The 26,524-nt window shown below is 42.9% G+C and overlaps 1 protein-coding gene across 1 annotated transcript in view; it reads right to left on the reverse strand.

Annotated features, from left to right (window-relative positions):
• The window catches only part of adarb1b (adenosine deaminase RNA specific B1b), a 175,323-nt gene extending 149,814 nt beyond the window's left edge, over positions 1 to 25,509 (reverse strand). Inside the window, exon 1 of the mRNA XM_045209930.1 lies at positions 25,255 to 25,509. The gene's annotated coding sequence lies outside the window, so the exon portion shown is untranslated. The remainder of the gene's footprint in view (positions 1 to 25,254) is intronic.
• Positions 25,510 to 26,524: the final 1,015 nt, after the last annotated feature.

Here is a 26,524-nt window from a genome sequence, read left to right on the forward strand (position 1 = left end):
TGTGGCGAGCCGGGCGCATGCACGCTGACTTCGGTCGCCAGTTGTACGGTGCGGCTGGCTTCCGGGTTAAGCAAGCAGTGTGTCAAGAAGCAGTGCAGCTTGGCAGGGTCGTGTTTCGGAGGACGCATGGCTCTCGACCTTCACCTCTCCCGAGTCCATACGGGAGTTGCAACGATGGGACAAGACTGTAACTACCAATTGGATATCACGAAATTGGGGAGAAAAAAGGGGTAAAAATTATAATAACAATTGTGTTAACTGATGTGGCTCATGCAATGGAATGTATTTTTTGTAATGTCAGTTGAGTTGAATCAACAAATCACAGCACATATTAATGGTTACACTTCCTGCTTTTACTTCCTGCTTTTCTCCTATGGGTACAGGCGCAATGGCCGTCAGCCCACCCATTATGCCATCATTGACTGGAATAGGGACGCCTGTTCTATTCATTCGATCTCTATGGCAGCACATGCAGTCGGGAACGGAAGGAGGGAGAAAATGTGCGTCCAGTTATTTTATTTTGCTATTTGAGCGGTTATTACGTGAACAAGGGTCATTTCGCCGGCCAATTACCATCATCCAAAATTACATGACCGTCACAGCCCTAGTGAGCAATCCCCATAGCAACGTTGAAACTCCCGCCTACATAACCAACCCGCCGCGTACATCCGCCCCTCTTCTTACATTTACATTTTAGTCATTTAGCAGACGCTCTTATCCAGAGCGACTTACAGTTAAGTCACATTATTATTATACTTATTTTTTTTTTCATACCCCCTGTGGGAATCGAACCCACAACGCTGGCGTTGCAAACGCCATGCTCTATCAACTGAGCTACATCCCTGCCGGCCATTCCCTCCCCTACCCTGGACGACGCTGGGCCAATTGCGCGCCGCCCCATGGGTCTCCTGGTCGCGGCCGGCTACGGCTCTTAACACAGGGGACACTCAACAGAATCAGCCATACAGCACCAGAAATACTGTTTTCTTCTTTGTCTAGCTTCTTAAGAACATATTTAAGAACATATTCAGCAGACGCTCTTATCCAGAGCGACTTACAGTTAGTGAGTGCATACATTCTTTTTGTCTTTTTCATAATGGCCCCCCGTGGGAATCGAACCCACAACCCTGTCGTTGCAAACACCATGCTCTACCAACTGAGCTACATTTCTTCTCTCCCCTCTATATATAGCCATATATCCATCGGCTTTACACAGAGCCATGCAGTGTGTAGAGGAGGAGGAGGAAGAGTGCCGCCTTTTCATGTGTGACACAGTGAGTCATGACACCCGGCTGTGAGCGCAGGCAGCCACGGGTGTGCAGACACGAGCGGTGTGGGGAGAGAGATCCAGCCCACTCCTGGGCTAGGCTACGCTCAAAGGAGGCTGTCGTGGATTTTTAGCAACTCAACAGAAGGTCTCACTCTCTCTCCCTCCATCTCCTTCTCTCTTTCTTCGCTCTCTTCTTACCCTACTCTCGCTTTCCCTCTCGATCCTATCCTGCTGCAGTAAAGAAATGAGTGCGCCATGACTGATGCAAGAACTGCATTAAAAGATGACAGGACCACAGGTTTACGACAGCAACAGCATTAGGCCTAGAAAATGCTGCAAAACATCTTCCTGAATCACAGTACCAAACACATAGCAAATAGACATCGGTGAGGCTCACAGAAGGATAGTGTAGCCCAGTGTTTTCCGTAAGTACATGGAGCAGCCAGACAAATAGAAAAAGTAGCTTTATTTTTGGTGGCCTCGGGTACATTCTAATGCCTTGATTCCATCCGAAATACAAAGCTAAATTATTTAATACTTTAACAAGTTTACCTCCAATATTGGTGAAATGAATTTTTTATTAAAATGACTGAAAATGTATGAATTCAGCGTATTCTTAGTTGTTTTGGATATCGCCTAGGCCTATATGATCAGGACAACTTTCTAGGTAAGAGAACCCTAACCCGTTTTTTAATATTAAACCAGTCTTCTCTGGAGATTAAAGTCATATTTATAGTTTTACTGCAAGATATGAATTGCCACAATGATATTTGTTCTTCAAATGATGTATTTTATTAGCTGTGGACACTGACTGCCCAGGCTCATCTTCCTACTCTAAAAAATAGAAATACACTGATGTATTCCTCTATTTCACTGATCAAGTTGGACAAAAGGATATATCAGTTAAATAACTTAAGGAATTTCAACAAGTTTTTGCAACGCTTCGTGAATTACAGTATGTAATTTATTCTAAAAAAAACTTGTTTCGCAAATGACACACACATTTCTTCTTAAAGAATCCTGTAAGAGTCTGCTAACTTCATGAAAATGATGGACATCATGAAAATGATCGGAGAGGTTGAGGGTAGAGGAAGTTCAGGAGTAAAAACAAACAAAATAGAATGATTGTACAATTGACTGTGTCCATAAAATGTATATAGTATGTATAAGCTGGAAGTAGAGGCCTAAGCATTGTTGTTCACTCGTTTACTCCAATTAGGGAAGGTGGGGTTGGAAACTAATAAAGGGAAATATATATTTTTAAAGGATATATGTATGTATGTATGTATGTATGTATGTATGAATGAGAGTGTGTGTGTGTGTGTGTGTGTGTGTGTGTGTGTGTATATATATATATATATATATATATATATATATATTTGCGAGAGAAAAAAAACATATGGGGGATTGGAAGTGATCTACCCCTTAATTTTTTTAAAATATCAAAAATAAAAATAAAATAAAAAAGTCTGCTAACTTCCACTAGCTTTATGCTTCATTTTGTTAGGCATTTTCTATCTGCAATAAACCTTCAAGTATGATTGAATAATGAACAAGGTGTTAAACATTGGCTTTGCAACACAAAAGCAGTTGACTACTCTACTGTAAACACTTTAATCAAATCAGTAGGCCTATATCAATATCTTTAATAATACCATAAGTATCATAAGCTTTTAGAACCTTTAATCTGTTTTATTTAATTATCTTTTAATTATGATTTAAAATAACTATTATTAATTATTATTCAATCAACAGGGGAAAAAAGTGTTTTTGTTGTTTCTATTACAAAGTATGTAATATAATACTTTTAGTAAAAATATTCATCTTTAATTTACAATCTGTAGAAACTATGAGAATACAAAGGTTCGGAAATTTTGTGACACATTACAGCACAGTTGAAAAATATATGGCAATTATAAATCAAAACTGGATGGTTTTCAGAAACATATGGGAGGGGTTGAGGGTAGCTGAAGGGTGGGACTAAAAACAAATAAAAACAAATAAAAAAAGATAACTAATGTAAAATATACCCGGTCCATAATTTGTAAGTAGAAGCCTAAGTATTGTTGTCCATTATTTTACTCCAATTATGGGAGGGGTGGTAGGATTAGGGTAAAATAATGAAAAGGGAAAAAGTATTTGATCCCCTGCTGATTTTGTACGTTTGCCCACTGACAAAGACATGATCAGTCTATAATTTTAATGATAGGTTTATTTGAACAGTGAGAGACAGAATAACAACAACAAAATCCAGAAAAACGCATGTCAAAAATGTTATGAATTGATTTGCATTTTAATGAGGGAAATAAGTATTTGACCCCTCTGCAAAACATGACATAGCACTTGGTGGCAAAACCCTTGTTGGCAATCACAGAGGTCAGACATTTCTTGTAGTTGGCCACCAGGTTGCACACATCTCAGGGGGATTTTGTTCCACTCCTATTTGCAGATCTTTTCCAAGTCATTAAGGTTTCGAGGCTGACGTTTGGCAACTCGAACCTTCAGCTCCCTCCACAGATTTTCTATGGGATTAAGGTCTGGAGACTGGCTAGGCCACTCCAGGACCTTAATGTGCTTCTTCCTGAGCCACTCCTTTGTTGCCTTGGCCGTGTGTTTTGGGTCATTGTCATGCTGGAATACCCATCCACGACCCATTTTCAATGCCCTGGCTGAGGGAAGGAGGTTCTCACCCAAGATTTGACGGTACATGGCCCCGTCCATCATCCTCATCCCTTTAATGCGGTGAAGTTGTCCTGTCCCCTTAGCAGAAAAACACCCCCAAAGCATAATGTTTCCACCTCCATGTTTGACGGTGGGGATGGTGTTCTTGGGGTCATAGGCAGCATTCCTCCTCCTCCAAACACGGCGAGTTGAGTTGATGCCAAAGAGCTCCATTTTGGTCTCATCTGACCACAACACTTTCACCCAGTTCTCCTCTGAATCATTCAGATGTTCATTGGCATACTTCAGACGGGCATATACAGTGGGGGAAAAAAGTATTTAGTCAGCCACCAATTGTGCAAGTTCTCCCACTTAAAAAGATGAGAGAGGCCTGTAATTTTCATCAAAGGTACACGTCAACTATGACAGACAAACTGAGATAATAAAATCCAGAAAATCACATTGTAGGATTTTTAATGAATTTATTTGCAAATTATGGTGGAAAATAAGTATTTGGTCAATAACAAAAGTTTCTCAATACTTTGTTATATAGTCTTTGTTGGCAATGACACAGGTCAAACGTTTTCTGTAAGTCTTCACAAGGTTTTCACACACTGTTGCTGGTATTTTGGCCCATTCCTCCATGCAGATCTCCTCTAGAGCAGTGATGTTTTGGGGCTGTCGCTGGGCAACACGGACTTTCAACTCCCTCCAAAGATTTTCTATGGGGTTGAGATCTGGAGACTGGCTAGGCCACTACAGGACCTTGAAATGCTTCTTATGAAGCCACTCCTTCGTTGCCCGGGCGGTGTGTTTGGGATCATTGTCATGCTGAAAGACCCAGCCACGTTTCATCTTCAATGCCCTTGCTGATGGAAGGAGGTTTTCACTCAAAATCTCATGATACATGGCCCCATTCATTCTTTCCTTTACACGGATCAGTCGTCCTGGTCCCTTTGCAAAAAAACAGCCCGTCTGGCACTGCAGGATTTGAGTCCCTGGCGGCGTAGTGTGTTACTGATGGTAGGCTTTGTTACTTTGGTTCCAGCTCTCTGCAGGTCATTCACTAGGTCCCCCCGTGTGGTTCTGGGATTTTTGCTCACCGTTCTTGTGATCATTTTGACCCCACGGGGTGAGATCTTGCGTGGAGCCCCAGATCGAGGGAGATTATCAGTGGTCTTGTATGTCTTTCATTTCCTAATAATTGCTCCCACAGTTGATTTCTTCAAACCAAGCTGCTTACCTATTGCAGATTCAGTCTTCCCAGCCTGGTGCAGGTCTACAATTTTGTTTCTGGTGTCCTTTGACAGCTCTTTGGTCTTGGCCATAGTGGAGTTTGGAGTGTGACTGAGGTTGTGGACAGGTGTCTTTTATACTGATAACAAGTTCAAACAGGTGCCATTAATACAGGTAACGAGTGGAGGACAGGGGAGCCTCTTAAATAAGAAGATACAGGTCTGTGAGAGCCAGAAATCTTGCTTGTTTGTAGGTGACCAAATACTTATTTTCCACCATAATTTGCAAATAAATTCATAAAAAATCCTACAATGTGATTTTCTGGAAAAAAATCTCATTTTGTCTGTCATAGTTGACGTGTACCTATGATGAAAATTACAGGCCTCTCATCTTTTTAAGTGGGAGAACTTGCACAATTTGTGGCTGACTAAATACTTTTTTTCCCCCACTGTAGGTTAGAGATGGTAACAGTCAGAGTGAAGAAGTTAGTGGCACTGTTAAGAGTGGACAGAAGACAGTCAGGGAGATAGCAGAGAGGAGAAGACCAGACTGTGTGATTGTGGCTTGGCCTGTTTGTGTACAGATTGGGATAATAACTAAATGACATAGTGCGTGCGAGAATGGACAGACTGGCGGCAGATTACTGCTCTATGCTAGGTTATGTGTTGGAGAGAAAAGGTTGATGTATATGAACTGTATTACACACTGAGTGAGGATGACAGTGGACAGGCAGATTGCTATAGGTTGGACAGCACCGCTCTATATACACTACCGGTCAGAAGTTTTAGAACACCTACTCATTCAAGGGTTTTTCTTTATTTTTACTATTTTCTACATTGTAGAATAATAGTGAAGACATCAAAACCAGGCTCTGTCGTAGCCGGCCGCGACCGGGAGACCCATGGGGCGGCGCACAATTGGCCCAGCGTCGTCTAGGGTAGGGGAGGGAATGGCCGGCAGGGGATGTAGCTCAGTTGGTAGAGCATGGCGTTTGCAACGCCAGGGTTGTGGGTTTGATTCCCACGGGGGGTATAAAAATAAAAAATAAAAAAAATAATGTATGTAAGTCGCTCTGGATAAGAGCGTCTGCTAAATGACAATTCTTTTTAAAAATAAAATAATAATTAACAGGTGTGCCTTCTTAAAAGTTAATTTGTGGAATTTCTTTCCTTCTTAATGCATTTGAGCCAATCAGTTGTGTTGTGATAAGGTAGGGGGGGGTATACAGAAGATAGCCCTATTTGGTAAAATACTAAGTCCATATTATGGCAAGAACAGCCCAAATAAGCAAAGAGAAACGACAGTACATAATTACTTTAAGACATGAAGGTCAGTAAATACAGGCCCAAAAACCATCAAGCGCTATGATGAAACTGGCTCTCATGAGGACCGCCACAGGAATGAAAGACCCAGAGTTCATTAGAGTTACCAGCCTCAGAAATTGCAGCCCAAATAAATGCTTCACAGAGTTCAAGTAACAGACCCATCTCAACATCAACTGTTCAGAGGGGACTGTGTGAATCAGGCCTTCATGGTCGAATTGCTGCAATGAAACCACTACTAAATTCCATAAGTGTTATTTCACAGTTTTGATGTATTTACTATTGTTCTACAATGTAGAAAATAGTAAAAATAAAGAAAAACCCTTGAATGAGTAGGTGTTCTAAAACTTTTGACTGGTAGTGTATGGCTAGGCATCTGATAGTGTACAGCATCTACAGACGGGAGGTTGACCAATTTATATGATAATGGACAGATTGTGTGGAGAGATGAGGACGATGGACAGTAATGCATGCGTTGTTATGCGGCAGTTAATGCTCAGATATAGGATGTGAACTCAATTACATACTGAATGAGGGGGTGGTAGTAGTGTTCCAGATGGGTCGATTGTGTAGAGGTGGGCAGATTGACTGCTCAGTATAATTCACAAAGTGATAGGTTGGGGAAGATGGACTGGGCTGTATTGAATGTAGGCAGATGCCAGGCAGGTTAGAGATGGACTCGTGAAAAGATGGACAGATAGACATTTGGTATATGATGTGCTGGGATGGGGAGATGACCTGTACTACTGAGTGAGATAAACAGTGCAGTACTAAAAGAGGGCACACTGATGTGGGGAACTGATTGTCTAGGCTAAGAATGTGGGAGATGTGTAGTACCAGTATGGTACATTGGGCAGATTGTATAGGGGAGGGATAATAAGATGGACTATGCTGTATAGAATGTGGGTACTATGCAGACGTAATCAGGAAGAGTGCGTAGAGCCGGTGGACTATATATAGTATGGCAGATGGCCCTGCTGTTGCCTCCTACTGAACAATGGCTCCCAGGGAATCAGCCATTGGCCAGTCTCAGAGTGGAGGAAATGGCCAGATGCTCAGTGCAGCCCACAGTGCCTGCATTGGCCAGAACAGCCCGGCCCGGGACAGTGAGAAGAGCAGACGCGGTAGAAGCGTGTTGGTATGTGAAGGAGAGAGGGAGACTAAACAGAAGTCTTAGATTATTTGGATGAAAAACAAGAACACTGGCCAGAATGTACGCTATATAGCCAGTGAATCAATAGATCCATATTAAACAGTCAACGCTCTACTAGTGTATTCACATCAATACAGAACAAATCTGATTCACAATTTCAAACCAAGCCATTCTATTTTTAGACATCCACCATGTTCAACGTTTTCAGGATATTTCCTGATGTCTGATCTTGCATCAAAGCAAGGAGACATTTTTGATAATTTAATTTGAAAGAACAGACAAACGGATGGAGAATCAAATCCAACTTAAGTAGAAAGGTTTCACAGAGGTTTTAGCCACAGAGGTTTCTCCATGGTGGAGCATTGTGTGTGGGCAGGCATGGATTCTTTGAAACCGAAAGCCCAGACACATGCAATGGAGCTGTGGAGCATGCGCAGAGCTTATGAAACATGAATATAATGTTTTCACAGCTTCTCTATGATCCCTGCATTATTCATGGTACTGGCTTCTCTTCCATCGCAGATAGATGTACCGCCACATCATGACAATCCCTGTGTTAACAGGTTGATATGTACACATGATGATGACGACATCCTTGAGACAAGGCGTGTGAGTGTGTGTGGTTCATCCCGGTATGTTATTGCAGTCTGCTGGCCAGAAAGCGGCGCGGAAGCTGTGCCGACAGAAGTATCGGCCAACTATCAGTAGAAGCTGCTGAGTGGAGGATGGCTCATAATAATGGCTGGAACGGCGCAAATGGAATGGCATCAAACACATGGAAACCATGTGTTTGATGTATTGGATACCATTCCACTGACTCCGCACCAGCCATTACCACAAGCCCGTTCTCCCCAATTAAGGTGCCACCAACCTCCTGTGACCCTGATGTGGCTTTCCACACAGCCTCCCTGAAATCCACTGAAAGCGCAGGACAGGGCCTAACACGTAGTCGTAGCGAGATCGTGGGGTATATGCTTAGCTCTCCATTAATACTGTCTGTATGTACGTGTGAGAGCTTGTACTAGAATCTCTCTTGAAACAAACGCAAAACCACCAGGGACAAATGGAAAGGTCAGACAGGTAAACGCTGAGTCATATGACCCCGGGATGGAAGTTGTCCTTTGGCACAGATCTAGGATCAGCGAACCATCCCTAAACCCTGAACCTAAACCATTAGAGGGGGAAAGAGCAAAACTGACTTTAGATCTTGGGGCAATTTTATCCTACACAACCGACCAACAGGGTCAAGAACATAGAACATAATAGAGAGGCCTAAGACATAGCCATGACCGTATGAACTCTATAGCCTATATAGCATCATTAATTAAAAGAGGGACCAAAGTGGTGGGGAAGAAAGGGAGAGGGAGAGAACTTGCCCACCATACCCTCTGAGATGGTTCCCTCTTGCGGTTGGTATTGATTGCCTAACCTCCTGGCCCCGAGTCGTGGTGACCCGGGTATCACAGCCATTAACAGCTGACTGCCAAGCCTGCGTCATTAAGCGGTTATGATGGACATCACGGAGTTGGCCCCGAGCCAACAATCTTATGCAAAGCATATTAGCAGTGTGTGTGTGTCTCTCAGGGGGCTTGTTCATGTGGAAGGAGGGGTGAAAAGCAAAAGGGGCATCCACAAGGGCCCTAGCCTGTCGTGGGCAAAGCAAGCTACAGGAGTCACACAAAGTTTAAAAAGGCAATAATGAAGCCTCTGTTTAGTCAGTAACCCAAAATGGTAGTGTTGTTACGATACCATAATTTTGACTTTGATACCAATACCAGGTTTAGTATCATGATACTCGATACCAAAACCACAGCAAAAAAAAAAGAAAGCGCATTAGCTAAAGTCACAGAATAACCATTGGGCTTTACTTTTTAAACATTGAACAATATGTTGAACTAAAATAACAAATATTCTATATTTGTCACGAATTCCTCCAAAGCTGCCTCCTCTCCTTGTTCGGGCAGGCATCGGCGTTCGTCGTCACCGGCCTTCTAGCCATTGCCGCTCCTCTTCTCATCATTCAATATTTTTTTTTTTTTTTTTTTTTTTTTTTTTTTCTTTTACACGCACCTGGTTCATATCCCCTCATCAGTCCCTTATAAGTATTCCCTCTGCCCCCCATGTCTTTGTGTGTGATTGTTTCCATGTGAAGGTGTCGATAGCTCGATGGAACATTATGTACTTTATCGCCGGGATATTCACCCGTGTATTTTGTTTTCCCCAGTGTGCTGTTAAGTCGCACTGTAGTTGTTTTACGCATTGCTGCGAACCGCTTTATTGGCCGAATAAACTTCCTGCGCCTGACTCCGTCCAAATAGCCCACTACAGAATCACACACCCAACAGCATGGAGTCAGCAGGAGCGTGGAATATGCCTGGAGTCTTTGAGCGGGTCCGGGAGCATTCCAACATGTTAGCCAGCTTGGGTGAAGCGATGGATCGGGTTCTCCAGGCCGTCCAGAACCTGGAGAGGAAAGGACCCGACCCTGCGGAACCAGCTTAGCGACCGGATCCAGCTACCCACACCCCAGCACCCAGAGGTATTCACCTGTCTCGACCGAGGGAATACGACGGGACAGCGGCCCGCTGCCAGGGTTTACTCCTGCAGCTGGACCTCTATTTCACCACCATCAGCCCTGCTCCATCGGATCAGGAGAAGGTGTCCGCCCTCGTCTCCTGCCTCTTGGGGAAAGCCCTGGAAAGGGCTAACGCGGTCTGGAGTGAAGGAGGAGACGAGTTGGACAACTATGGAGAGTTCGCTCGCCTCTTCTGGGCAGTCTTCGATCATCCCCCCGAAGGAAGAGAGGCGGGCAAGCATCTGGTCCATCTGAGGCAGGGGACGAGGACCGTGCAAGACTTTGCCCTGGAGTTTAGAACTCTAGCGGCTGGGTCCGAGTGGAACGAGCGGGCCCTCATCGACCACTTCTGATGCAGCCTGCCAGGATACCAAGTTGACCTTCAACCAACTGGTGGACATCCTGGAAAGGGCCTGCCCGTTTCAACCCGGATCACATTCCGATGGAGCTGGGTGGTGCAGCAATCCGGGAGAACGGAGGACGACAGATCCAGTGTCACTCTTGTGGCAAGAGAGGACATTCTGCTGCACGATGTCGTCAGAGTTCTTCTGGTTCTGGAGGCGGCAGGCAGGGCACTCTCGCGTCACCCCAGGTAGCGCAAACCCACACTCGTTCAGAGCCCTCTGCTGTGCATTTCACAATCCATGTCAACTTCCCTGATTACACGGTAGTTCCCCAGTGTAAGGCTCTGGTAGATTCAGGCGCAGCTGGGAACTTTATGGACAGATCTTTAGCTCTTAGTCCACGTATTACATTGGTTCCCCTGTCCATTCCATTGCCCATCAAATAACTTGACAGTCGACCATTAGAGTAAGGTTTTGTTAGGGAGGTTACAGCACCAGTCACTATGATTACGCAGGAGAACCATAAGGAGCAAATCACCTTTCATATTATTGAGTACCCTGATTTCCCTGTTGTGTTGGGCCTTCCCTGGCTAGCACTACACGACCGGGGGATTGCGCGATAAACCTCCGGTTAGATGTTGTGCCTCCCAGGAATCATGTATATCCCCTGTCGCAGGCTGAAACGGAGGCTATGGAGACAAACGTCTCCGAGTCCCTGCGTCAGGGGTTCATACGTCCCTCCACTTCACCCGCCTCCTTGAGTTTATTTTTCGTGAAGAAGAAAGACGGGGAGAGTTAACGAGGTTACGTATAGGTTGCTGCTCCCTCCTGATTACCGTATTAACCCCTTGTTTCACGTATCTCTCCTCAGGCCGGTGGTTGCTGGTCCGCTCCAGGAGTCTGAGGTGCAGGAGGTCCCTCCGTCCCCTCTGGACATCGAGGGGGCCCCGGCGTACTCTGTCCGTTCCATCCTGGATTCGAGGCGTCGGGCGGGAGGCCTTCAGTACCTCGTGGAGTGGGAGGGGTACGGTCCGGAGGAGCGGTGCTGGGTCCCGGTGAAGGATATTCTCGATCCCTCCCTGTTGTGGGATTTCCACCATCGCCATCCAGCTCGCCCTGCTCCGCGTCCTCCTGGCCGTCCCCGAGGCCGGTGTCGGCGTGCGGCTGGAGCTGCGAGTCAAGGGGGGGGGGGTTTGGGGGGGTACTGTCACGACTTCCTCCGAAGCTGCCTCCTCCTTGTTCGGGCAGGCTTTGGTGTTCGTCGTCACCGGCCTTCTAGCCACTGCCGCTCCTCTTCTCATCATTCCATTTGTTTTGTCTTGTTTTTTTTGTTTTTTACACACACCTGCTTCATATCCCCTCATCAGTCCCTGTATAAGTATTCCCTCTGCACCCCATGTCTTTGTGTGTGAATGTTTCCATGTGGAGGTGTCGATAGCTCGGTGGAGCATTATGTACTTTATCGCTGGGATATTCACCTGTGTGTTTTGTTTTCCCCAGTGCGCCGTTAAGTCGCACTGTAGTTGTTTTACGCATCGCTAAGAACCGCTGTATTGGCCGAATAAACCATTATTCTGTGATTTACACCTTCTGTGATTTACACCTAAATAACAGAAAAATATCTTCAATTTTCCTTATGCAAAACCATATCTGAGCCTCAGAGCATTCAATATCGCCAGTGGAACCCGGTGTGGTCGTCTGCTGCAATAGCCCATCCGTGAAAAGGATCGACGAGTTGTGCATTCCGAGATGCCCTTCTGCACACCACTGTTGTACTGCGCCATTATTTGTGCTTCTACATCTGCATTGATTGCCATTTGGGGTTTTAGGCTGGATTTCTGTATAAGCATTTTGTGACATCTGCTGACGTAAAAAGGGCTTTATAAATACATTTGATTTGATTTGTCTGTTTGTGGCCCACCTGTTAGCTTGCACGATTCTTTCCATTGTCCCCTCTCATCAACAAGCTTTTTTCACCCACAGGACTGCCGCTCACTGGATGTTTTTTGTTTGTCGCACCATTCTCGGTAAACCCTAGACACTGCCATGCGTGAAAAGCCCAGATACTGGATCCGGTGCGATAATTCGTCCTTATTAATCATACCACGCTCGAAGTCGCTTAGGTCACTCATTTTTCCCATTCTAACGTTCCATCGAACATTAACTGAATGCCTCGATGCCCGTCTGCCTGCTTTATATAGCAAGCCACGGCCACGTGACTCACTGTCTTTAGGATCGATCCATTTCCGTTAACCTAATAAACTGTCCGGTGAGTGTATTTCGCTGTCATAGGGAAGTTATGAGTTCATTCCACATTACTTTTGGGTTGTAATCATATTATAATGCTCACATGAATGTCATGCTGAATATATGTTAATGTCATCTATCCAATTAGCGACAGATTTTTATGCGAATATTCTAGAAAGCGCATAAAGAAAATATGGGCATTTTCCTACCAGTGGTGTGTTTCCACCAAACGGACTGGTTGCGGATAAAAATCAGTGTGTGATGATGTATTGCACACAAAATGTTAGTTTTCATGTACCGAATACAAATCTAAAGTTCAATGTGTTTCCATCGCATTTTTAACTCTACCGATAGTTTTGCCACAAAAACTGTTGCGTTAAATAGCAAATGTGCCTACTCTGGTCTTGTCACATGCGCTCTAGCCATCAGCTCGCAGATACTGTGCGGGTAGGCTAGTCTATATGATGAGATCATTATGGATAAGAGCAAGAATATTGTTACTTGTCAAATGGCAATCAAGCATCGCTCATCATGTCACCAGAATAAGACCCTCGATATTTTTGGGAAAGAGCATCAAGATCACGTGCACTTTCCCCACCCTGTGAAGTTCATCATAACTTATTTAATCTGTAGCCTAATAAACTGCATGGTTTCCCGGAGCGTAGTGGGAGGACCACACACCATATCATCGCGTGATTCCAAGTTTACTTCAATATTTGCTCATAAAGGAGTTTCCATGCCCATTTATCGCATAATACATTTTACCGACACTAAAAGATCCCACCATGTCGAACGAACAAATTATCTGTCAGCATTTTATTTTTATTTTTTTCCTTCCTGTTTCCATCACAGTCAGGGTTGCCAGGTCTAGCAAACATTTTGAGTTCAATGAACACTCAAAACCCACCCAAAAGGCCTGAAAACTAGCCCAAAATCAGGTTTTTCACAGCAAGAGAGGAGTTGCCACATTTATTCAATAAACCCCTTTTCCATAACGTTATCGAGCCAATTAAGAAGGAATATCATAGTAACTTGTAACGACGTTAGAAGCAAAATTCGTTTTACCTCAAAATAATAATTATTGCGAGCTATGACATGACGTAATAAAGGAATTTGAATGTCGCAAGAGAAAATATAAATTTCCCCTTATTAAACTCGCCAGATCATTTTCCATAAATGGATGCCGATTTAACTCGTTAGACTGCTATGATTAAGCAATAAGGCTCAAGGGGATATGGTATACGGCCAATATACCACGGCTAAGGGCTGTTCTTAACCATGAAGCAATGCGGAGTGCCTGGTTAAAGCAGTTAGCCGTGGTATATTGGCCATATACCACAAATCCCAGAGGTGCCTTATTGCTATTACAACCTGGTTACAAACGTAATTAGAAAAGTAAAAAATACTTTGTCATACCAGTGGTATATGGTCTCATATAACACGACTTTCAGCCAATCAGCATTCAGGGCTCAAACCAGATTTAGAATTGTAAATAAATCCCTTTTGCACATAACTACAGATGAATCTGACAGGAGAGTTTGAGTGATTAAAGTTGGACAGAGGATCTCGAAATCTCTGAACAAGAAACACTTGGACGAACTTAAAAAACTAAATGTTAGGCTATATACTGGCAATTGTGCTGTTATTATGTGCCAGATGTTAAGACTACAAACCGTTATACAGCGCCTTCGGAAAGTATTCAGACCCCTTGACTTTTTCCACATTTTGTTGCGTTACAGCCTTATTCTAAAATTGATTAAATTGTTTTTGTTCCCTCAGCAATCTACACACAATACACCGTAATGACAAAGCGAAAAACAGGTTATTACATTTTTTAGCAAATGTATTACAAATAAAAAACAGAAATACATTATTAAGTATTCAGACCCTTTGCTATGAGACTCGAAATTGAACGCAGGTGCATCCTGCTTCCATTGATCATCCTTGAGATGTTTCTACAACTTGATTGGAATCCACCTGTGGTAAATTCAATTGATTGGACACAGCATTGAAGGTCCAAGAACACAGTGGCCTCCATCATTCTTAAATGGAAGAAGTTTGGAACCAACAAGACTCTTCCAAGAGCTGGCCGCCCGGTCAAACTGAGCAATCGGGGGAGAAGGTCCTTGGTCAGGGAGGTGACCAAGAACCCGACAGTCACTCTGACAGAGCTCTAGAGTTCCTCTGTGGAGATGGCAGAACCTTCCAGAAGGACAACCAACTCTGCAGCACTCCACCAATCAGGCCTTTATGGTAGAGTGGCCAGACGGAAGCCCCTCCTCAGTAAAAGGCACATGACAGCCCACTTGGAAACCTGGCACCATTCCTACGGTGAAGCATGGTGGTGGCAGCATCATGCTGTGGAGATGTTCTTCAGTGGCAGGAACTGGGAGACTAGTCAGGATCGAGGGAAAGATGAACAGAGCAAAGTACAGAGAGATCCTTAATGAAAACATGCTCCAGAGCGCCTAGGACCTCAGTCTGGGGCGAAGGTTCACCTTCCAACAGGACAACGACCCTAAGCACAAGCTGCGGGACAAGTCTCTGAATGTCCTTGAGCGGCCCAGCCAGAGCCCGGACTTGAACCCGATCAAACATTTCTGGTGAGACCTGAAAGTAGCTGTGCAGCGACGCTCCCCATCCAACCTGACAGAGCTTGAGAGGATCTGCAGAGAAGAATGGGAGAAACTCCCCAAATACAGGTGTGCCAAGCTTGTAGCGTCATACACAAGAAGAGTCAAGGCTTTAAATCACTGCCAAAGGTGCTTCAACAAAGTACTGAGTAAAGGGTCTGAATACTTATGTAAATGTAATATTTCAGTTTGGAATCTTTTATACATCTGCAAACATTTCTAAAAACCTGCTTTTGCTTTGTCATTATGGGGTATCGTGTGTAGATTGATATATTTTTTAATCCATTTTAGAATAAGGCTGTAACGTAACAAAATGTGGAAAAAGTCAAGGGGTCTGAATACTTTACCGAATGCACTGTAGCTGTAGTGCTCAACACACATTCTGTCTGCATTTTCTCTTTCCTCTCGCTTGCTTCTCAAAAAGTGGTTTGCGCTTTGTCAGCTGCATGCACAAGTGCAAGTAGCCTGGCTAGCTTACTACTTGAGAAGATCGAGACATTCCTAGACAGACACAATACTCTCAATCTGTATATGACGTGAGACACATTTGACAGAAGTACCAAAAGTAACAACAAGTACTCAATAGTTTTTCATCTTCTAGTTTCGAAAAAGTACAGATGTTTCGTATACCGTGCAGCACTACAAAGTGGCCTATCTAGCAACATAACACATCCTTCTGTGAAATCCCAGTGCTGGGAGACAACGGTTTTGATTTATTTGACCTAAACAAACGGTCTGTCATTTTCTAATAACAACAATCTAAATCAATTTTTGGCAATTACTATTTATAGTACCTTTCACACAATATGAGCACTTTGGTGAAACTGTAAGCCTATTAAACAGAATCCCACACCACGTTAGTCCATAATCTTTCGATGAGATAGTGATAAAGGCTGATATTAGCCAGCCCCAACAGTCCCTGGCCTGGCTGTGGACTGGAGGGGTCTGGGTGGCAGTGGGACAGAGGGCTCTCAGTGGTGGTGACCCTGTGTGCATGTGCCCATGCACCATGATGTCATGCGAGTAGCTGACGCTAACCGGCTCCGGCGTGTGCGTTAGCCCTTTTCCCTCTTTCGCTGAAGGTCCATCTCCAGTGGATGTTAGAGGTTACGAAACCGCTTGGGAAAAAAATACATGTCAAATTGCCCTCGTTATACTAATGTTCTAATCTCTGGAGGGCTTTCTCTTGTATCTTGCTGAAAAACAATGATGCAACAGTAAGAGTCTCAACAACCAAATGTATTCAGCATGAATAATGGCTACAACCTGCGGCTTCCTGCTCTGCAAAATTTGGTGACGGGGTGATGGGGCGGCACTGATGCGCCCTCCGGGAGCGCAGGATGTCTCAGTCACGCTAGCTAGCCGGGGTCCCGTCGATCCCAGCCTACCCCCAACTGCAACTAGCCCCCCTCCCCCACTGACAACCCCCTCGAAAACATGTTCCTCCCTCCCTGGGTCACACACTGCCACACAATTAGACCACCCCTACACACACACCACCCCTCAACTACCAGAGACCCACTGAAAGGCCAATCCTTCCAGCCCAGTAAATTCACTCTTCAAACTTATCCACCGCATTTAATTTCCGTTTCAGTCACCCCCATGCGCACCTCACACAGCAGGGCTCGACATTCAGGTAAATTTGCCAGTGGCACACCAGGCCATTGCCAACTGAAAGCTACTGGCCCGAATGAAAATATTACTGGCCCGGGTCAAGATCTGACGGGAAAGCAAATTATTTTATCTTTAATTTGCGGGCTGAGCAAGTAGCCTACACAGGGTTTATACGGACATTGGCAAGTCAAATTCAAGGCCTTTTAATGACTTTTTCAAGCACTTAATTGTAATTTTCAAGGACCTACATTTTATATTTTTATTGTTGTAATAGCCTATAAACAAAAAACGCCCCTCAAAATGTATGCATTACCACTTTAAGAATAATGTTTTTTTTTTTTTTATAGGCCTACCAAATGGCATTAACATTATTTTTACATTCTCAAATACTTTACATGACCAAAAGTATGTGGACACCTTCTCGTCGAACATCTCATTCCAAAATCATGGGCATTACTATGGAGTTGGTCCCCCCTTTGCTGCTATAACAGACTCCACTCTTCTGGGAAGGCTTTCCACTAGATGTTGGAACAAGAGCATTAGTGAGGTCGGGCACTGAGGTTGGGCGACTAGGCCTAGCTCACAGTCGGCGTTCCAATTCATCCCACATACAAACGACAACTTTCAGACACATACAAACAATAACTACATCTCATCTGAATATTTTAACCTTACAAATAAATAAACATCTTAGTTAGCTACCTTGCCCACCTTAGCCATTTGATACCTGGTTCATTGAATGAGGGAATTATTTTATAAAGACATACAAATAATTTGGTTGTAATTGTAATTTTGCAGTGTGGCCAACCATCCTCCAGGAGATTCCAGGAGAGCTACTGGGTGTGCAGGCTTTTGCTCCAGCCCTGCTCGAACACACCACATTGTAAAAAAAAATCAGCCGCTCAACAGGACCTTGATAAGCTGACTCTGGTGTGTTTGAGCAGGGTTGGATAAAAAGCCTGCACACCCAGTTGCTCTCCAGATTGAGGATTGACGGACCACATGACAAGTGACTTGAGCTTTTGGACAGCCCTGTAAACAGTCGACATAACGAACGAACAGCTTCGGGAATCCATTAGTTTTTTAAATCAATTATATAGCCTAGATTAACAATCGCATTATTACAGATACATTTGACCAGGAAATATGTTTTCACTGGCACCCTTCCGACCAATTAAAAATGTGTGTCGCACTGCCAAGTCAAACGGTCGAAAATGTGAATGTTTTGATCGAAATGTCGAGTACAGGGTACAGTGTGGAAATAACAAATTAGTGAAGGAAATGCAGAAATTGATAAAAATGCAGATTTTTCCCCCCAGAAAAGTGATTGAACAGAATAAAACAATCAGAAGCGCGAAAGCCACATTGAAACCACTTAGAATGTATTTGTTGCCACCCTAGGGACATGCACCACTCATGAAGCATAGTAGTAAAAGTGATAAAATATTGTTATCCTATTCACATAGAATAGTTACATGGAACTGGTCTCTCCATATAGGTCAGGGTGAAAATAAATACATTTCAGCCCCACAGGGGTGGAGTGGGGTGGGGTATTTTTTGTCGCTAGAGGACATATGCGAGACAGGAAGGTCATCCATAGCCTAATCACCAGATCGATTGACAGGCCTCCTGTCATTACGGTTCTGGCAAAATGCCTAATGTACAAAAACAAACCAATCAAAGCACCAATCATTATGGATTCAAATCCAACTAGACACCTTAAAATTAGAAAATAGCAAACAGACGAGGTCAAAACATTAAGCCCTAAAAACACCCGATACTCGATGTTGGGTTTTTTCTCTGCCCCCGGGCAAAGCTGGTCTCATAATTACAAATTAGTGTTTTATTTTATTTTACCTTTATTTAACCAGGTAAGCCAGTTGAGAACAAGTTCTCATTTACAACTGCGACCTGGCCAAGATAAAGCAAAGCAGTGCGATAAAAACAACAACAACACAGAGTTACATATGGAATAAACAAAACGTACAGTCAATAACACAATATAAAATCTATATACAGTGTGTGCAAATGTAGTAAGTTATGGAGGTAAGGCAATAAATAGGCCATATTGCAAAATAATTAAAATTTAGTATTAACACTGGAGTGATAGATGTGCAGAAGATGATGTGCAAATAGAGATACTGGGGTGCAAATGAGCAAAATAAATAACAATGTAAATAACAATATGGGGATGAGGTAGTTGGGTGGGCTAATTAAAGATGGGCTGTGTACAGGTGCAGTGATCGGTAAGCTGCTCTGACAACTGATGCTTAAAGTTAGTGAGGGAGATAAGTGTCTCCAGCTTCAGAGATTTTTGCAGTTCGTTCCAGTCATTTGCAGCAGAGAAATGGAAGGAATGGCGGCCAAAGGAGGTATTGGCTTTGGGGATGACCAGTGAGATATACCTGCTGGAACGCATACTACGGGTGGGTGTTGCTATGGTGACCAATGAGCTAAGATAAGGCAGGGATTTGCCTAGAAGTGATTTATAGATTACCTGGAGCCAGTGGGTTTGGCGACGAATATGTAGTGAGGGCCAGCCAACGAGAGCGTAAAGGTCACAATGGTGGGTAGTATATGGGGCTTTGATGACAAAACAGATGGCACTGTGATAGACTACATCCAATTTGCTGAGTAGAGTGTTGGAAGCTATTTTGTGTTGCACAGTATACTGAAACTTCAGTACTTTTTCGATACTAGAACATGAAAAACAGTTTGGTCCTTCTGTCAAATGTGTCTGATAGAATAATTTGGTAATGACTAATTATTACACTCCACTTTATGAAATGTGTTAGAATCCTGAGACTATAATCTAATAATGTGTGTAGGACCAGTAAAGATTATGACATTGTGTTACTATTTAGCAATTTGAATAGGAGTTAGACCAGACAACAAAGGACAAGGAGAACTGTCTACAGACAACTGAGAAACAAGATAAAGAGGCCTCCCAATTTAGGGAGGAGAGAAATCGTTAGGCTTGGAAGAGTGCGTGTGTGTATGTGTGTGTGTGTGTGTGTGTGTGTGTATATGTGACCTGATGGTCAGGAGAGCAGTTTTCCAGTGGAAAACTACAGCCCGCCTAAAGAGGGGTGGGATTTTTCCTCTGACGTGTGCGTATAAAAATATTGTACGACCATTTTGTTTCAGAGCGCTCTCATGAATAAATATGCTGACTTTGCGGATTGAGGATTGCGTCTTTGTTTAATTTATTTAAACTAAGAGATTTACAACCTTTTGGGAATTATTCACAGATTTAAGAAGTAATTGACTTCAACCATTGCGATAACAAAATTCTCGTGACAGTGTCTTACGGATCAAGCCAGCCGATGTCCCCCTTATTATAGCAAGCACCGAGCCTGCTCCACTTACTCATTGTTAGCCTGCACTGAGAGTCTGGGCTGCATCATGTTAGCTCCCAACTCATGCTGCACAGAAGTTAACACACTCTACAGCATGTAGAAACGTTTAACTGTTAATTACTGTTTGCAAAACAATGTCCACACAGGCTAGAACACTTTACAATGCAAGAAGATACAGGTAGCTTCCAGCTTTGTAGGCCAACTTTCCTTGCCAGCTGACAGCTGAAGCTAACATCAATTCACTACCCTACCACTTTGTTTGTGATGTAAACCATAATGAAAATATGCAGATTTCAAAGCTGATTGCCACCAAAAACTTTATTCATTCACTTAGTCTCTCTCTCTCATGCCTCTTCCAAAGATGATCTATTGCCTTAGTGAACTGACAGGCCGCCCCCCTCTTGTCTTGTGAATTACATCATTACTGGTTAAAGAGACAGCTTGTTTTATAAAAATGTGTGCTACTTCTATGCAAATGTTGTTGATCAGTACAATAAAATAAGTCCCAGGTAGCCTCATGAAATCAGACAAAACAAGCTTAATACCTCAATGCATGCACACGCTCCTATTGAATATGCATTCACCAGTATTGTGAATAGGCCTAGGCTACATCTTGATTTACCCAGTTTATCAATAGAGATTTACCATTCAAATAAAATGATCACCATTATGTTGTTATTTAGTTAGATTGGTAGTCAAATTGATTGTATAATTGATTCATTAATGCATACACGACCGTCTCTGAAAAATGGACGTTAAAAAATCTAATGTAATGATATTGAACTCAAAAGATGCCTAACGATTGAAAAGAGCAGTAGCTGAGTTTATCTGTCTGGATCAAGTGCCATTCTGAGACGTTGGCTAATATGCCTTATTTTTTTGTTGTGGTATCGTTTTGGTATCGAGTATTGTGATACTAAACCTGGTATCGAAGTAGAAATTCTGGTGACAACATGATTACAATATCTAACGATGAGCATGAAGCGGGTCCAATGCAATTATCAGAAAGCTCTGTTGTGATATGCCAGTCAAGGATGGGAGAGTGGAGGGGGTCAAAGGCATTTTGGGGTCCAGGCTTGAACATTTAGGCGACCCAATCCCCCAATCTCTGAAACTCTATGGCAAAACAAAGCTGCCAAAATGTTTTTTGAAAGTCAACATTGACGACGCGTTCATGTGTGAACGTTTCACTTCATCGTGGCTGAACCATGTGGCTGCAGCATCAGTAACGTTGTGCTTGCCATGAGCTTCTCGCTACTGGTGTTGTAGATCTACAAAGAGCCACGTCCTGCCTCAGAGAAGGGTGTGGTAAGAGTAGCATGAGAGAAGACAGTGGGGCTTTCTGTGGTCACCAAACCTGTTTGCCTTGTGATGATCAAGGCAACAAAAAAAATTAAACTAGACGCGAATTTTCCCCCAGAGATTGAATGAAAATACAGGGAAAGTGTAAAGGTTTATTGAAAATAATGTGAAAAGGTTTGTCAACAGTCAGTTGGAAATCAGGGTTCTCGTCGCTCTCTGGCTTTCTTGAAAATATTATATGTAGCCTGAGTGTAATGGAATTGAATGAGGACAAGGACTATCAGTGTCCTTTTACGGTTGAAATAAGCATAGCCAGGTCACCATAAGGCTGCTACTTCCCTTTTGCTGTGACACGCTAATAACCGACGCAGAGTGAAAGCTAAATGAAATGGTCCAGCAGAAGTGCCTCGGGCAGCTGAGCAAGGCAATGCACAGCACCGATTTGGCAAGGTATCTATGGCACAGAGCCTATGCCCCTTTACGCATGGAAAACTATACCTGTCAACATAGCAATTATCACCGGGCTGCAGTAAAGTTTCATGTTTTATTAGTTATATGTACAGGATACACATGGTATACACTGTCCAATGAAATGCTTACTTGCAGGTTCCTTCGCCACGATGTAACAACAATAAGAAATAAGAAACAAAGTAAATGGATCAATAGAATATACATTTTAGCATAAGTATAATACAGGAAGGCACAAATTATAGTACAATATTTGTTATTATATGCATTCAGGGGAGGGGGGATGGGGGGCAAGTGTTTAAATTGTGCAGTATAAGCAATAGTAAATACTGGTAGCAGCAGTTGTGATGTGGGTGTAGCATGAATGTGCAATAAAAATAAAAAACATTTGTAAAGAATTCATGAAAAATAAAACACTAATATATGTCACCCGTTTCAAGAAACTTGGTGTATGTCGCACGTCACTACTTCACAGGAGAGGCATTTGAACTTTTTTTTTTATCAAAATACATTTTTGGCCAGAAATGCCTTCTGGAACATGTGAACTTTCATGTGCCTTAATAACAAACTTGTATGCCATCAGAAAATACAAATAAAAATGGTTAAATAACGAGCCTAGTTGTTTTAGGCACGGAAAAATACAGGAACCTTCCCGCTAGCCATGAATGGCTGAGATAATGGATGGGCTGGACATGCCGAGAGTTGAGTTTGGATTGGTCTGCCATGTTGCATGCTCCTGTCTATAACATGAGCTGCTAAGTATGTGTGGATAATCCTGTCTACAATGGCTTTTTTTAAAGACACCATTAAGAACTGAAAACGTTTTGCGAATGGTCTCAACATTGCGGCACAGAAGTTAATAGCTCTATCGACAAAGCTCAGTGGGAAAACGTTGAGATGGACTACTTTCTGGAGGATGATCGTGCCATGCTGACTCTCTCTGACTCTGAGAATGAATCGGACAATGAGGAAAAAGCTGATTTAGGTAAAAACATTTAAACTGAACCAGACATTGTAGTCTTCTGATGACAATGGTGGGGAAGAAACGGTGTCGTTGTCACGGAAGAAGTTGACCGGTGGAAGCAGAGAGATGATTGCCAAATGCGGAGAGTCCAAAAAGAGAACACAGAAAGAAGGCTGTTGTATAAAACACCTGTCTCCGGATTACATCTTCAAACTAAGGGCAACAATGGCAGAGGGAGAAGCGTTCATCCATGTATATGGGTAAGAGTCTAGCTATATTTTCAGATATTATAGATTTCTAATTTAGTCAGAAAGTCGTTTCAATTGCAAGTTAAAGCGTAATGTTAGCTAGCTACCTAACATTAGCTGGCTGGCTCGCTAGCTACCATTATGTGTATGATCTGTGTAGGAGCTATAGAAAGAGGCCCAAGTTCCCAGGTTGGAATTCTGAGTTGGATGACCGTACAAATCAATTTTTCCCACTCGAGTTTATTTTGATTTTTTGGAGTTCCCAGTTGTTTTGAACGCGCCATTAGAGTTGGGATTATGGTTAATTGTTTAGCTAGCTAGCTACAGTATCAGTCCAAAGTTGGGACACACCTACTCATTCCAGGGTTTTTTGTTTATTTTTACTATTTTCTACATTGTAGAATAATAGTGAAGAAATCAAAACTATGAAATAACACATATGGAATCATGTAGTAACCAAAAAAAGTTGCCACCCTTTGCCTTGATGACAGCTTTGCACACTCTTGGCATTCTCTCAACCAGCTTCATGAGGTAGTCACCTGGAATGCATTTCAATTAACAGGTGTGCCTTGTTTAAAGTTAATTTGGCTAATTTCTTTCCTTCTTAATGCGTTTGAGCCAATCAGTTGTGCTGTGAAGGTAGGGGTTGCTTGGTAGTTCTAGCTTCTCTAGACTACCTGCAGCTGTAGTTGTTATCAGTAGGCTACAGTTGATCAGACTGAAGCACTGATTAATTGTGCATGAGTTGACAAATCATGAGGCGAATCAGTCTAAACAACAGTACTTTGTCACTTTTCAAAACTTGTCTATTTTTTTATTAACCAAATCAAAAGTGCTAGGGCAAATGCCAGCTCCCCACACGTATGCCGGCGTCCATGCTGTGCTGATCTCTACTATGTGGATAGATTGAAATCGCCACACAATGCTACAAATGAATAAACATGTCCTATATGTATTAAATAGACATTTTCTGATAGTCTCAACATTTTTAGATAGTGTCTCGAAATTTCGAGACACTATTTACATTTTTTAAAATTATTGTGGCGGGAATGGCCGTCCATAACTTCATGCATCCATTAGTCCCAAATACAGTATTTAATTCAACAAGAACACCAAACATTTCTTGAACCAACACAGTAGCCTATATTGTAGGCTATACATTATTCATTTACATCAAATGGTTGACCACAACAATGCCCAACCATGCAAAGATTTAACCTAAATAAGTGTCGTGCTGAAAACCCATAAGGCAGGTTGTTCGTGGTCTATAAAAGCCTGGCACACAATTTAGCAATGTTACCTACCACATTTCAATTTGGTGCTTTCGTTTTATTCAAGGGAAACTTGGCTCCATTTTGAATCTTATCAACAACAAAAAAACGTCATGACTGTCTTTTCAAAGGCTATCTATTACATGTCAAAATCTGATCATGGCTTGGTAGCCTACTTAAAATAAGAAATCTATAGATAATGTCATATTTTTCTCACCAAGCGAACTGTCCAACTGACAGCGCTCAACTTATCAACCAGCCATTCTGTCAACTAATCGTGTAGTTCCCCGCCAAAATAACGTTGCAATGTATCCCTTTCATTAAACTGCGGCTCTGCACATGCGGTCTCCTTGTATCTTCACTGTAGTGCACAGTATATTCGCAACTAGCAGACACAACAGCCAAACACAACACGATAACGTCAATTCAATGTACTGAACAAGGTGCATATTTTCATTAAATAGGGTAGACTACATTTGAGGCCGTTCAAGAGCCATGTTTGCACGCTATCTACAAGAAAATATTACATAAACACACCCGGAACCCAAGCATACCATCCGCCACACTGAGAAGATGATAATACTTACAGTAGTATTGCAATTGAAAGGGGAGCTTTCAGTTCCATGAAAGAGGTGCTCGTCCTCCGTTCAATGTAAAAGCAAAGAGCGCCTCTTGTCCTCTGTTTTATGGGTTGCAGAATGAATTGGCTTGAAGGCGCCGCTCATACAGCTGTATGCACACGCCACAATAAAAACAGACTGGCTTGGAAACACTTGCGGTGTCGGTCCTCGGGCGCGCGCAATGGGAAGGATAGACAAACAGTACAGGATGAATGCAGGAACACGTAATCGGATCTATCGGTCGTGTCGTGCTGAACTGCGCATGTGCATGCCGTCAAATGAATCGGACACACAGGGCGCGTTCGAGTGATCACTTTTGTCAAGTTGGTGACCATTCACAGCCTTTCAAAGTGTGTTGAATTATGGGGATAGAAATGTTCCGACTTGATTCTACGAGTCGACTGCATGAACTTAACAAAAATAATGTGATCAAAGGTCATTAAGTTTTGATGGCAGTCGACTGCAAATTTCTGCAGTTGCTCTTCTGCAACTTCATCCTGCAGCTATAGCCTGCATTGTGGGAGGCTCCATTGTGAAACAATTAGGGTGTTTTTGTTTGACCCATGCAAACATGACAAACAGGAACCAACTTTGCAGGAATTCATGTAGGCCTCTACCCACTGGCCACAGATGTAAATTCAACGTCTATTCCACGTTGGTTCAACGTGATTTCATTGAAATGACGTGGAAACAACGTTGATTCAACCAGTGTGTGCCCAGTGGGTACAGTGGATATGGTCTAGGAGCTCGAGGACAGATGCAGAGCCTTAGTCTGAAGCCATTAAAAGGTAATTTACCACCTTAGCGAGTGCAGTCCTCAGTACTATGATGGGGTCTAAAACCAGACTGGAGCGTTTCGTATACATTATTTGTCTTCAATATGGCAGTGAGTTGCTGCGCAACAGCTTTTTCAATATAGGCCAATAGTTTTTTTAATGTTCCGGTTCAAGGTTTGGCTTTTTCAGGAGAGGCTTTATTACTGCCACTTTTAGTGAGTTTGGTACACATCCGGAGGATGTTTATTATGTTTATTATGTTTGGTACACACCTGGAGGATGTTTATTATGTTCAACATTGGATGGCCAAGCACAGGAAGTAGCTCTTTCAGTAGTTTAGCTGGAATAGGGTCCAGTAGGCAGCTGGAAGGTTTAGATGCCATGACTATTTTTGTGAATGTGTCGAGAGATACAGGATTAAAAAACTTGAGTGTCTACATTGATCCTAGGTCCTGGCAGTT

This window comes from Coregonus clupeaformis, chromosome 4, assembly GCF_020615455.1.
Source record: "Coregonus clupeaformis isolate EN_2021a chromosome 4, ASM2061545v1, whole genome shotgun sequence".
In the NCBI taxonomy this organism is placed as follows: domain Eukaryota; kingdom Metazoa; phylum Chordata; class Actinopteri; order Salmoniformes; family Salmonidae; genus Coregonus; species Coregonus clupeaformis.